This window comes from Crocodylus siamensis, chromosome 1 (assembly GCF_052110815.1).
Source record: "Crocodylus siamensis isolate JL-2025a chromosome 1, ASM5211081v1, whole genome shotgun sequence".
In the NCBI taxonomy this organism is placed as follows: Eukaryota; Metazoa; Chordata; order Crocodylia; family Crocodylidae; genus Crocodylus; species Crocodylus siamensis.
In genome coordinates, this window is record NC_143395.1 from 106,191,354 (window position 1) to 106,205,711 (window position 14,358).

Here is a 14,358-nt window from a genome sequence, read left to right on the forward strand (position 1 = left end):
CTGCAGGCAGACAAGTGAGTGGAAGAAGGCTTCACCAGGGCCAGGGCTGGGACTGTCGGCAGGCACCAGGCATGTAAAGGCAGGAATACGGTGAAGGCTGCCTTGGGCAGGAGCTGGTGGAGTCCAGCCCTATACAGAGCACCACAGAGGCTGGATGTGGGAGGCAGATTGCACCCAGCGGTAGAAAGCACAGCACAGCATTGTGCAAATCCCAGGGCAACAGCAAGAGGCCGCAGAACCCCAGCCCACAGCAGCAGCCTGTCTCTGCCCCATGCACAAATCTGGGGGCATGTGCCCGCTATACCTCCCCTGGGATGTGCATAGCAGTGGGAGTCCCCCCATCAATACCCCTGGATGAGCCACCCAGAGCTCTGACCGTCGCACAACCTGCCCCATTCACCCCAGCGCCTGCCCCACTCCCTCCATCACTGTGGCGGCTTCAATCTGCCCCCATCACCCCTTCCCTCCCACACTCACCTCCCCCTCCATGCACCTACTAGCTGGGTGGTGTGTTTGTATGTGTCTGTCTGTGTGCATGTGCGTGTGTGTGTTTGTATGTGTCTGTCTGTCTGCCCTTCACTCCCAAGCCACAGCCCCCCCAGTCCTGCTGCTTCCTCTCACTCTTGACCTACAGCACCCCACATTCTGCCTGGGTATGCAAGAACTCTACTCCCTGGGCTCCAACCCCCTCACCCCTACAGTCTCCCACACCTTCACAATCCCAACCTCCCACATCCACCCCCCAACCATACAAAGTACTTGCATAATTTTGCATAAGTTTGAGTATTTTTGCACACAGTTTTGAGTTTTTAGCTGTGCAATTAAACTTGAAATTAATTGCAGCTATTTTTTTTAACTGTGCAACTAATCGTGATCAAATTGTTTAATCGTTTGACAGCCTACTTAACATTTAACATAAAATTAATATACAGTTCACTAAAGTTATACTTAATAGAAATCATAGAAAATTAGGGTGGGAAGGGACCTCAGGAGGTCATCTAGTTCAACCCCTGCTCAAAGCAGGACCATGTCCAACTAGATCATCCCAGACAAACCTTTGTTTAGCTGGGTCTTGAAAACTTCCAAGGATGGGAATTCCACCACTGGTCTGGGTAACCTGTTCCAGTGTTTTACTGTCTTCTTAGTGCAAAAATTCTTCCTAATGTATAACCTAAACTTCCCTTGCTGCAACTTGTGGCCATTGCTCTTTGTTCTGTTATCTGCCACCACTGAGAACAGTCTAACTCCATCCTCTTTCAAACCCCCTTTCAGGTAGTCTAAAGCTGTTGTTAAATCCTCCCTCAGTCTTCTCTTCTCCAGACTAAATAAGCCCAGTTCCCTCAGTCTGTCCTCAGCAGTCAGGTACCCTAGCCTGCTCACCATTCTTGTTGCCCTCTGCTGGACTCTCCCCAATTTGTCCACATCCTTTGTTAGTGGAGGGCCCAAAACTGAACACAGTACTCCAGGTGTGGTCTCACCAGTGCTGAACAGAGGGGATTAATCACTTCCATTGACCTACCAATGCAGGCCAGTATGTTACTAGCCCGCTTGGCAACAAGGGCACACACTGTTGGCTCATATTTGGCTTACTGTTCAGTGCAACTCCCAGGTCCTTTTCTGCCAGGCTGCTGCCCCCAGCCTGTATTGTGGCAAGGGATTGTTCTGTCTTAAGTGCAAGGCTTTGCACTTGTCCTTGTTGAACTTCATGAGATTCCTTTTGGCCCAAGCCTCCAATATGTCTAGGTCACTCTGAATCCTAGCCCTATCCTCCAGTGTATCTACTACTCCCCCTAGCTTACTGTCATCTGCAAACTTGCTGAGGGTGCACTTTATGACATTTGCCAGGTCATTGATGAAGACATTAAACAAAACCGGCCCTAGAATTGACCCCTGGGGCACTCTACTTGGTACTAGCTGCCAACAAGACATAGAACCATTGATTACTACTCTATGAGCTCGATGCTCCAGCCAGTTTTCTATCTTACAGTCCATTCATCTAGCCCATACTTCCTTAGCTAGCCTGTGAGAACATTGTGGGAGACTGTATCAAAAGCCTTGCTACAGTCAAGGCACACTACCTCTATCAGTCTTCCTGCATCCACAGAGCCACTCATCTCATCATGTGAGGCAATCAGGTTGGTCAGGCTTGACTGGCCCCTGGTACATCCATGCTGACTGTTCTTAATCACACTTTTCTCCTCCAAGTGCTCAGAAATAGATTCCTTGAGGATCTTCTCCATGATTTTTCCAGGGACTGAAGTGGGCCTGGATCCTCCTTTTTCCCTTTCTTAAATATGGGCACTATGTTTGCCCTTTTCCAACCATCCAGGACCTCTCCTGATCTCCAGGAGGTTTCAAAGATGATGGCCAATGGCTCTACAATCACATCATCCAACTCCCTCAGCACCCCTGGGTGCATCCCATCCTACCTCATGGACTTGTCCAGCCTTTCTAATTAGTTCCTAACCTGTTTGTTTTTGTTTGTTTTTCTTCAATCTCAAACTGAATAATATTGATGCACCACACCATTTCCACCCCACTTTTCAAAATAGTAGATCCACCCATGCAATAGCACTAGTACCTTTATATGCTGTATGTAGTATTTCTTTTTGTAACTAACTTTTTTTTAAGTGGCTAAATTATACAGATATGGCTCTGTGGTTAAAAAACCCCCTCTAAAATACATGGTTAAAAACCTTATCTGTAAACTTAAATGACAAATTTGCATTTTTGTCTCCTGTCTGCAAGGGATAAATATTTACAAGAAAAGAATTAAAAGATCAGCTATACAATGTATTTGGCATCCAAATTTCGCTGCTAGGCTCTTAAGCAAAATAGCCCAATTTACAAAAGATGAAACACCTGTAAGAATGTGAGGTCCTAGGTGATCAGCACTTTTCAGAATCTGGCCAATTTATTTAGGTGCCTAAATGGCAGAGGAGATATTTTTAAAGATTTCACCCCAAGATGACAATGGCTCAAAAATACGACAACATCTCATTATATAAGATTATTTTTTTGGAATGTGTGGGATAGGATCAAAGGGAAGTACAGTGGAAGGGACTTCATAAAGCCATCTAGTCCTGTAATCAAGCCCTGACTAAAGCGTCCCAGGTGAAAAATCTCTTCCTATTCTCCAATCTAAATTTCCTCTGTTGCAGTTTGAGGTGATTGCTCCTTGTCTTATCCTCTATGAACACACAGACTAGTCTGTCTTTATCCTCTTTATAATTGCCTATTGGGTATTTGAAGATTGTTATCAAAAGCTGTTCGGCAACGCTACTGTGCAGTAACTCTGGTTATGGTGCAGTTATTTAGTACTTATATGAACGAGTACTAAACAACTGCACAGTAATGACTGCACAGTCAGCATCTCATGTAGACAGGGCTACTCTGTAGCAGCAGTCAGTTTCTCTTCCTTCTGGAGTCTCTTCAGTTGGGAAGTAGTTCCTTCTCCCAGATGCACTCAGACCAGGCTCCTCCACAATCTCCATGGGGACTCTTGCAATGGTACACGGAGCGTATCAGGGAGCAAGGCCTCTCAACTGCTCCTTCCACACAGTTCCAGGCAAAATGGCACTCTCCTTGACTATCTTCTTTCCCACTTCCCCTCCTGCCATCCCTCCAAGCAGTCTAGGAACTATAATTCAAGCCAGCTCCCAGGTCTGGTTTTCCCGGTCTTGGAATGCCCCACCCCTCTCTACTTAACCCCTCACAACCCAGGGGTGGTGGCTACATGTCTATTTATTCTTGCCACATAAAACATACCCAACTCACATAAAAAACAACTATGACCCAATCAGCTGAGAAGAAAGCATGACAGATCAGATTCACATTTAAAACCTCTGAAAGCTGTCCAAATATTACTCTACTGGAAGCATGCAAATAATGATTTTGCTTGGTTTTGTAAACTTAGTTCTGAATAAGATGGCTTCCTACCCTAACAATGAATATTCTTCTTCCCTCACTAACATCTGGGCCGCTCCACAACAACAGTTCTCACTGAAGCAAGAGCATGCCACTTGAACACCGCAGTGTGGGAAAGCTGCACTTTTTTGATGTCTCTAACAAGATTTTCTGTCATTCCCATGAATATCCGAACCTTTCAATTCCAGAAGAGTCCTTCATTATTGTTTTGTAATATGAAGAATGGCTTTCTTTGCTGTACAACAAAACTGATCCAATTCAAATCTTGATTTTACATAGTATCATTTTCAAGAGCAGATTGTGGACAGAGCCAGCCTTAGGAGTAGGTGACATGAGTGACCACCCAGGACACCATGGTTAGGGGGGTACCCCCCCCAGCAGTACTTTACCTGGGAAGCCGAGTTCTTCCTGTCCCTTCCCTGCCAACTCCCACCTGGCCAGAGCTCACAACACGAATGTACTTGGGATGTCGCAATCACTCCTGGACCAAATGGTAGCTCCACATGGGTGCTCAGACAGTGGCAGGCTGGGCTGACATTTGCTGGGTGGCTGCAGTGGGGTGGCTGACGACGGGGATGAGCCATGGATGGGGCCAACCCCATGCTCCTCCTCCCCATCTGCCTCTGCCTGCAGCAACGCTGCTGACTTGAGGGAGATGCAGTGGGGGAGAGCACCTGAGGGCAGGGGCACCAAAATACAAGTTTGCCCAGGGCTCTATTTTCCCTAAGGCCAGCTCTGATTACGGGTGAGATTCTTATCCTTGTGCTTGCTACTGTTCTTTCATCTCCTCTACAGTAGATGCAAGGGGAATGGCCAGATTCAACCTGTTTCACACAGCTTCCTCCAACACAGGAGGATTTCCTAGCTAGGGACAGACATTCAAAAAGCCTAAGCCTGAATTGATTCAATCACCGCAGGTTAGTCTAACTTGGCTAGGCTGAACTGGATTGTAAACATACAGACATCCCCTTGGAATTGAGGAAATGCAGGCACATGTTTGCTGTGGCTCAGGCTAGAAACCCGGGGGGGCGGGCACTAGAGCAGCACTTCCTTTCCTTCCATAATGCTGAGCGGGGGGAGGGAGGGGGAATAGGCCCCAGCAGGATGCTCTGATTTGGGAGGAGTTCCCCCACTCCCTGCTCCAAGCCAGCAGGGAGTTACAAAGCATTTATCAGCCCATTAGCAAAACAATAGCCTCTCTCATTAGTTCAAGATCTTCATAGATTTCATAGACATTAGGGCTGGAAGGGACCTCAGAAGATCATTGATTCCAGCCCCCCCCCCAAGGGGCAGGAAGTCAGCTGGGATCATAGAATCCCAGCAAGATAAGCATCCAAATTTATCTTGAAGGTGTTCAATGTAGGTGCTTGAACGACCTCTGATGGCAGGCTGTTCTGGACCTTGGGGGCTCAGACAGTAAAGAAATTCTTCCTTATGTCCAGCCTGAAACAGTCTTGCAGTAGTTTATAACCATTTGACCTCATCATCCCTTGGGGCACTCTGGTGAACAAACGTGGTCACACCTGATAAACTTACAGGTGGCCATCAGATCACCCTTGAGTCTGCGCTTTTCCAGGCTAAAGAGCCCCATAGCTCTCAGCCTGTCATTGAAATATCTGTTTTCCTAAGCTCTGATCATGCGCGTGGCTCTTCTCTCTGAAGCTTCTCCACATCCTTTTTGAATTGTGAAGCCCAAAACTGGATACAGTACTCCAGCTGCAGCCTCACCAAGGCCGAGTACAAGGGAAGAATGACGTCCCAGGATTTGCTTGAGAAGCATCTATGGATGCAAGCCAGCGTTTTGCTCACTTTACTAGCTGCAGCATCGCATTGCAGGCTCATGTTCATCTTGTGGTCAATGATGACCTCCAAGTCTCTTTCTTCCGTAGTACTAGCCAACATAGCACTGCCAAGCCTATAAGGATGCTGCAGGTTTTTCTTCCCAAGGTGGAGAACCTTGCATTTTTCAGTGTTAAACACCATCAGATTCTCATCCACCCATTTGTTGGGCCTGTCCCTAAATCTTTTGGTGTGGATGCTTTGCCCCAAAGTTTGATGTCATTGGCGAACTTGGCCAGTCTGCTTCGGACTCCAATGTCCACATCATCAATGAAGATGTTGAACAATATGGGTCCAAGGACAGAGCCTTGGGGGACCCCACTAGTCACAGGGCACCATGACGATTTCCTTCCATCAATTACCACCCTCTGGGACTGACCAAGGAGCCAATTTCCGAGCCAGTGGATTGTGGTGGACCCAAGGACACAGTTGGCCAGTTTCACCAAGAGATGATCATGGGATACCAGATCAAAGGCTTTTTTGAAGTCAAGATATATGACATCAATCTCTTCTCTTTTGTCCAGGTGATAGGTCACCTGGTTCTAAAAGGAAATGAGATTGATCAAGCAAGACCTACCCGCAACAAACCCATGCTGGCTATCCCTTAGGATGTTGGCATCGGACAGTCCATTAAGGATGGCCTCTTTAATAAACTTTTCTAAGACCTTCCCTGGGATAGAGGTTAGGCTGAAGGGCCTGTAGTTAGCCAAATTCACTTTCCTCCATTTCTTGAAGATAGGCACGACATTGGCCTTCTTCCAGTCTTTGGGCACTATACCAGAGTGCCAGAAGTACTCAAAGATCCATGCCAGAGGCTGGGCTATGATGCTCGCCAGCTCCTTGAGTACCCTGGGGTATAAATTGTAAGGGCCAGCTGACTTGAAGGTATCCAGCCTCTCAAGGTGTTTCTTCATGAGGTCAACATTGATGGAGGGCAGAGAAACTCCCTCATTTGGAACTCCCTGTCCCGTAGTGGGCATGGTCATCCCACAGGACTGACAAAAGACCGACGCAAAGTACCCATTTAATAGGTTGGCTTTTTCCTGGGCGTCAGTTGGCAGTTGTCCCATCTGGTTTACCAGGGGTCCAATGTTGCCCTTGCTTTTCCTCCGGCTCCCCACATATCTGAAAAAGGACTTTTTATTGTCCTTGATGCTCAAAGCTAGTTGGAGTTCAGTTGCAGCCTTGGCTTTCCTGGTTTGCTCCCTGCAGGACCGGACCAGTGCAGAATAAATCTCCTTGGGTGTGAATCCCATCCTCCATCCTTTGCAGGTCTTTCTTTTTAGCCTCAGGAGGTCTGCTAGATCCCTGGAGAGCCAGGGGGGCTGCTGTGCCTTCTTGCTGCCTTTCCTCCAAGATGGAATAGAATTAGCTTGTGCATTGAGGATTGCTTCCTTGAGGAGCAGCCACTCTTTCTGAACTCCCCTCTCCCTGAGGTCATGGTCCTTTAGGGCTTCACTGACAAGCCTCCTGAGCTTGTCAAAGTCAGCTTTCCTGAAGTCAAGGACTTCTGTGTTGACATGCCAGCTTTATGGCGGATGGTGAAAGTGATCAGCTCATGGTCGCTGTCACCCAGCTTCCCATCGATCACTAGGTCGCTGATTAGGTCATCCCCAGTTGCCAGTACCAGGTTGAGCAGAGCTTTACCTCTCGTTGGCACATAGACTTCTTAAGTCAGGTAGAGGTCGTCCATGCATGATAGGAAGCTTTGTGACCACTTGGATTTTGCTGAGTGATCCTCCCACAAGATGTCTGGGTAGTTGAAGTCACCCATGACAACCATGGTCCTGGAGCATGTGGCCTCAGCCAGTTCTTAAAAAAAAGTGCTTAAACAACTTTTTCCAAGGAAGGAATGGTGGGACATTACCAGCTACCTTTTGATTCGCTCCAAAAAGCCCTAAGTCAACACTGTCCTGTCAGCCTTACATAGACACCCCTCAGAATTAGCTAGCAAACCACATGCTGGCTATGGTCTGTGCTGTCAGAGGGAAGACGGAGGGATCCCTGCTTGAGCACTGAGTGGTGGGGAGAGGGCAGGGGGAAGCCAAGCAGACCCTGCTGTGCCTGAAAGTCTTTGCTCCAACCAGGGAGCAGAGGGGAAAGGCTAGCCCTGCTCTGGAGCAGAGAGCCCCACTCAGTGCTGCATAGCATCTGGGATGCTGGGGGACTCTGGTTTAACTTAAGCCAGGAAGCGGTCTGGGACAGATATTGCATAAATCGGTTTAACCTAAATCAGTTAAGTCTGATACTACATTCAACCAGGTTTATCTCAGACCTATTTTAGCCATTTTCAAACTGGTTTATCTGCACTGAACATCTGTTCTTTTACAGGTTTAAACCACTTTCTGATCACTTAAACCAGTGTATGTGTAATCTAAGTCCTTAGTCCCCAAGTGACACAGTGCCAGCATAGTATCTATTTTCCAATACCTCTCAGTCCCCAAAGTGTGAGAACTGTTCAGGAGAAAGAGACATGGTTAAAATACTTATACTCCAGTTATCTTAAGCTCCTGCAATGAGCTATGAAGGTTCTGGCCAGCCTAGATGGACCTAGCCTCCCGGAAAATGTATCAACAAATCACAAACCTGGAGAGGTATCAAATTATCTTTGCCTTCAATCCCTTTAGTGTTATGCCAAATAACTGCTCAAAGACAGGCACAAACTGTCCAGTTTCAAAATTAGGTGAACTGCAATCCTCACTGTTCTAAGGGATATGGATTTTTTATGCAACTTTTATAACATTTTTAATTCACAACAAGAAAAATTTATTTCACCTTTTACTCTTTCTTTATACTGACTAGCTACATGAATCCATGTTGCAACAGTATTGCTAAAACCTGGCCTTCCAAAAATCAAGCTTTAAGACCCCTTCAAAATACTATGAAAATTGAAAATTAAGAAACTGAGTTATCTGTATTTGCCTATGGGATTTTTTATACTATACATTTTATTTTCAAGTCTTCTCCACACCACCAATATTAGAAACTTAGCTTTCATTACAAAAGTGAATGCAAAATCCTCTTTAAAAAAAAATCACCTGACATTCAGGAGTAGTTAAAAAAAATTCAAGTAAGGCAAGACTAGAGACTAAATCATTATATTCCCTTCTACCCTGAAATGACCTAAAGATAGCCAAACAATAAATAGAATTAAACACTGGAGTTTTAAACCTTAAAATAAAGATAAGTCAGAGACTAAGTGACTTTATTATTGCTACTGTTTTTATGTGGAAGGTACTCAGATAAAACAGTGGTGGGTACTAGGATAAAACACTAAGTGCCAAAATCATAAGAGATGGAAACACTACACTACAGTACTGAGGGTTCTAATGTAGTCACTAACTTTCTATCAAGTTCTTTTGCAGATGTGTGTGATTTTATTACAGTATGTACCTACTTCACCTTTCCATTTCTTCTTCCATGGAGAAAGTGAAAATTGGACTTTTTAAAAAACAATATAGAATTGTCTGTCAAAATATTATTTTTGGTATACTTTATAGCTGCAAGATTTTGATTTTACCAGTTGCTTTAGACCACATTAAAATGTATTTTTAAGCAGTCCATCAAATTAATGGAGAGTTTAATTGTAACTCTTTCTTTGTTTCTGAAGTTATTAACAGAGTCCTTTGAAGCAGCTTTCACTTTCTTTAGATGGAAAACCCCTTTGACTATGTTAATGGAGCTGTGTTAATGGAAAAAAACATTCTGATTGTTCTCAACTTTGCCAAAGTATTTTTTTTTGTCTTTTAATACAAGAACCATCATGTTCCTCGTACAGATGTAATTTATATTTAAGAGTACATTTAATTAATTGTTTTTAGTGAAGTCAAAATGTTAGTGTGTCTAGCTGTGTTTGCTGTAAAGCATCATTCTCTCAAAATGCTAGAATTAATTACTAGCTAATTACTACTTATGGCTGGCTCAATTCTTAGTCTTCATTCAGTAAACTTTCTTTGAAGCCAGTGGTCGATGCCTGGACAAGGACCTCAGGATTGAGCTCATTTCATTTTTTAATATTGAGCCAAGGGTGTGCAAGATACTTGACACAGGTACACAGTACTACTCAGATAATTTGTATATGGGTGGCTCACAATCCACTTAATTCACAGTCAGCTTTTGAATTAAGGATGAAGAGCTCAGCTGTCAACTGTGGCTTTTTCTTCAAATGATGATATTTCTCCATTCAGGTGAAGCTAATCACTGTGCCACACAACTGATCAGAAAAGTGGTGCCCTTTAAAGTAGGCAGTGCAGCCCATGGATATATTTTCCAAACCCTCATTTTTGCATGGATATTACTAACTTAACCCTACAAGATACATGGGCTGTAATGTAGGAAGGTACAGTTCTCGTCCAAAGAATCTACAACCTAAGGTAAGATACGGAGAGAGGTCAGGAATCCCTGGGAGTATATACTGAAAGGTGGGGGATACTACAGTTTTCTTTAATAGTTTCACTTTTAAAAAAGGACTGACACAAAAAGTATAGTATGTAATAAAGGACAAAAGCAAAACTATCTATTAGTTAACAGAAAGGTTTGCATTGTGTGAAAGCCAGAAGATAAAAACAGATTCATGAAAGTATTAAAATGTGAGCAGAAGAGTGGAAAAGGTAAGAAATTCAAACTTGATGGCAAAAGAAAGGTTTTTATGGGGATAAAAAAAGATTTATGTACATCTAGTATAAATCAGGGAATCTCTGTCCAGAATAAGAAAAAACCCTGTCTCTATGCACAGCAAAACAAGTGTCGTCTCAGACCTTTATTCTATTTGTAACTGTGTGGATTTGAAGTAAGGCAGTTTATGATCAAGTACAAAATCAAGTCTAGCTGAGGTTAGTTGGGTTTGGCACAGAGGATATGATGTAGCCCTGAGAAAGCAGGTGTTTAAAAGTAACATTCATAAACCACTGGAAAAAATTACCTGTGAAATAGCTAGTATACTAAGCAAAAGACCCCCATGATGCATGAGAAATGATGCATCTAAAAAAATAAACAAACCTCACAAATTATACAAAGGAAGCCAGTAGCAGTTCAAGCACAGAATTAGGAGTCAGGAAAATAATCTTCTGTCAGAAATTTTTTAGGAGTGAAATGTGTGTGTGTGTATTTGATGACAAAAAGCGGTGCATCAGAGTAATATTTCACATTGGATAGAGCTAAGCCAGGTTCAAGATGGGTTGCTGAGGGCACTGAGGTTTCCAGGGCAATGGAAGATAGGGCATTCCGTAACTATGTGGTTCGCGGTCTGTGAGAGGGCACTGCATTCACAAGTGGCACTTGATGTCAGGCCCATTTGATGCAAGTTATGGTGGAAGCAGCCATAGCCAGTATATGATACATGAGAATAGAGGGGAAAGATTCTGAGGCCTCTGGCAGATCATACACTTAAGTTATGATTAACCAGTTAATTGTGTCTTAATTACTAACCAAGCCACATGTTCAGGCAATCAAACAGAAATAAGCCATAAAATTATTTCACAAAATATGTGCAATTATTTTGTGGCCAGCTTCCATCATACCTTAAATTGAACTGTGGCAAGGTCTTTGTCATTGCTGCCTGTATGGCGGAGCTCTGGGACCAACCCCAGAGCATCTCAAGGTAGGCACCAACAATCAGCTTGTTGTTGATCCTAGCCCTGGGACTACACTGATTCACTGGTCACCTTGCTTTTGTATTTTCCAATACAGAGGAGAGCCAGGGATCATGATCCTTAGCTCCCCCTGTACTGGCAAATATTAATGGTGCAATTGGGATCTGATCCCTGAATCCAAAATCATGCATCCTACCAATATGTGTGGCATGGCCGGAGGTGATATTTTTGGGATCAGGGCCCGTCAGGCCATTAAGTTAGCGTGTTTCAGGGGTCTTAACTAAAGTAACTACTGGTTAACCAATGAATGAAATGGCTTTGACTGAGACATCTTCCCCTATATCTATCATGACACAGCACTAGGGACAAAAGACTGTAATTCCAGAATCTCTCTAAAGGGGTTATAAGGACAAAAAGATTAACTGTTGTTAAGAATTTTTTTAAAAGGCATTTGTTGGGAATCTGATATTAAATTCTTTTTCAGTTTGTATGAAACAACTCCACACTCCCTGGCAGAGCAGATATTTAGCAGTGGATGTTTCAAAAATTTGACCAACAGGGGTAAAAGAGATTTGTAGTACAAAAAATAAATTTTTAACTACAGACCTTTTTTAGGCCTGTTGGTCACATTTCTAAAACATCCACTGTTAAATGTACGCTCTGCTAGGGTATGTGGAGTCGTTTCATACAAACCGAAAAAGAATTTAATGTCAAATTCCCAGCAAATGCCTTTAAAAAAAATCCCCATAACAATGCAAAACTGAGAGAAAAAGAGAAAGACTGTGATGGAGAACAAATGAAAGAGAAAAGAAAGGACCTTTTCTATTAAATTACGAAACATTGGGAAAAGCTTGAAGCCAATGATAAGCTTATGTGACATTTCTATTAATCCACGTTTGTTTTCACTGCAGTAACATTACTGAAGGAGAATGGATATTTTCAGAAGTATATTTTGATGTTAAACAGTATCTTCAGTGTCTTATGAACAAAGGCTTGCCTTCAGATCAAAAATATGTATCTTGTGTGTGTCTCATTTTTGGGGGGATAATTTACTGTGGTCAGTTCAAGGTCAGACTAGTTTAGTTTTTGCACAATACAAAAACATATCTCAGCTCCTAAAAATATTGGTAAAACTTGAACTATGTCCTATGTCATTATGTCCATAACACAGATTATGATGTGACATTTATTGATATTTTCTATTAGAATTATTTTTTGGGGGGGGAAAGTTGCAAAAGTACTTTATTCTGATCATTACTTGCCAAAAGTGCCTGAGCGTTACCCTTGTCTCAGCTCTTGAAACTAACAAGCCTGTTTAGCATAGTATAAATATAACAACATTAACAGCTCCAAGATGGTATATATTTAAAAAAATCTAAAGCAATAATACACTACAAAACCTGATGTCCCTCATGCACAGGTATTTGGTTTGTTGCAAAAAAGTCTTGATGCATGTGAAGTGTGTGTAGGCAAAAAAAAAAAAGAAAAAAAAGAAAATCAATACATACATACATTACCATCTTTGAATTTTCACATTTTCAAATCACTGAAACACACAATACATCTGCTAACTTTTGTAGCACATCTATTAACATTATGTGGGATATTTGCAAAAGGATCTATAGGAACAGCAACTTAAAAGCATTCACAACTACAAGGGAAGCCAGAGCTAAGACAACTTTACTGAAAAAAGACCCTTGTTATTACCTGCAAATGGTCACAAGGGGCAACACCTAGTTTATTTAGTGATCTCTGTTGGATGAAGCAACTAGATGACTACTACTCCTTCAGAGAAGAGTGTCACATGTGACTATTGGGTAGTCACCAGATATGGGCACATGCCCTTGCGTCTGGTTTGACATTCACTGGACTTCTCCAGGGCACTGCGACCCTCAGTCAGTCTGGAGGGGGCTCTTACTTTCTATTCCCACCTAACACAACTTTGATGTTTTTTGAAGTTGTTAATGAAAGGGAGGGGTGGTGACTTCCCTGCCCCAACCATGACTGACCACTGGTTCATGCCCTGAACTGCACATTTGCAAAAAACGGAGAGAACAAAAGGACCGGAAAAAAAATTGTTTATTGGGCACGTCGAAGTCCCTCTCCAGTAGCTGAGACCTGGACAACCCCTTTGCTTTGCCCGTTGTCTCACAGGCGTTTGACACCCTGCACCCACCGGCAACCGGAGAGGTTTTTTTTTTCCTTCAATGATTGCTTCTGCACCTGGCTTAACTGGCTACCCATGACAGCTAATCAGCGCATACAAAAAAAAAAGAAAGTAAACTGAGGGAGAGCACTGGTTTCTTCCCTCTCTCTCTCTCTTCCCTGGGCTCTAACCATCTTCTCTCTGGCGCCTGACTCATAATGACACCAGTGAATGGGGTTTCCTTTTCCACTTTTCTCTCTTTTTCTTTAATCGCTGCCACACCCAGATTAATTGGCAGCCCATGGCGGTTAATCAGCATGTACAATGAAGGACAGAGCAAGCTGCTAAGGAGCTTCTGTTCCTTCTCCCCCTCCTTTCTTTTTCTTTTTTTTCTTGGGGGTGGGAGGGTGGGTGCTCCTCTCAGCCTCCGAGACCGGATCTGTCTCTTACCCTGCTCCCGGGGACGTCAGTCTCGGCCTGGGTATCCCAATCTTCCCACCTGCCCTCCATCTTCCTTCTTCATCTCCCCGTTCTCCCCACGTTCCATGCTCAGACCTGGTGATAAAGCAAATCTGGGCCAGACCAGGAGCTCCTGCAGTAGCGTGGAGGTGTTATTCTGGCCGGACCTATGCCCGTGGCTGAGGGGACACCCCACATGCATATCCTCTGGTCCTTCACAGTGATACGGCTACAACCGTCTTTGTTGGAAAATCTAAAACCTAACAGGAAGGCAGTGGAACATGCAACTAACATCAGCCATATTAAAGTCAATGGGACTATGAACAAGCTTAAGTGCCTCAAGCCAGAGTGGTGATTGGGAATTCTATTTTGAGGAATATTTCTTCATTGTCTCAG

General features: G+C 43.7%; 1 protein-coding gene across 7 annotated transcripts in view; it reads right to left on the minus strand.

Annotated features, from left to right (window-relative positions):
* AHI1 (Abelson helper integration site 1) overlaps positions 1-14,358 on the minus strand; it is a 205,637-nt gene that overhangs the window by 104,237 nt on the left and 87,042 nt on the right. The window lies entirely within an intron of this gene.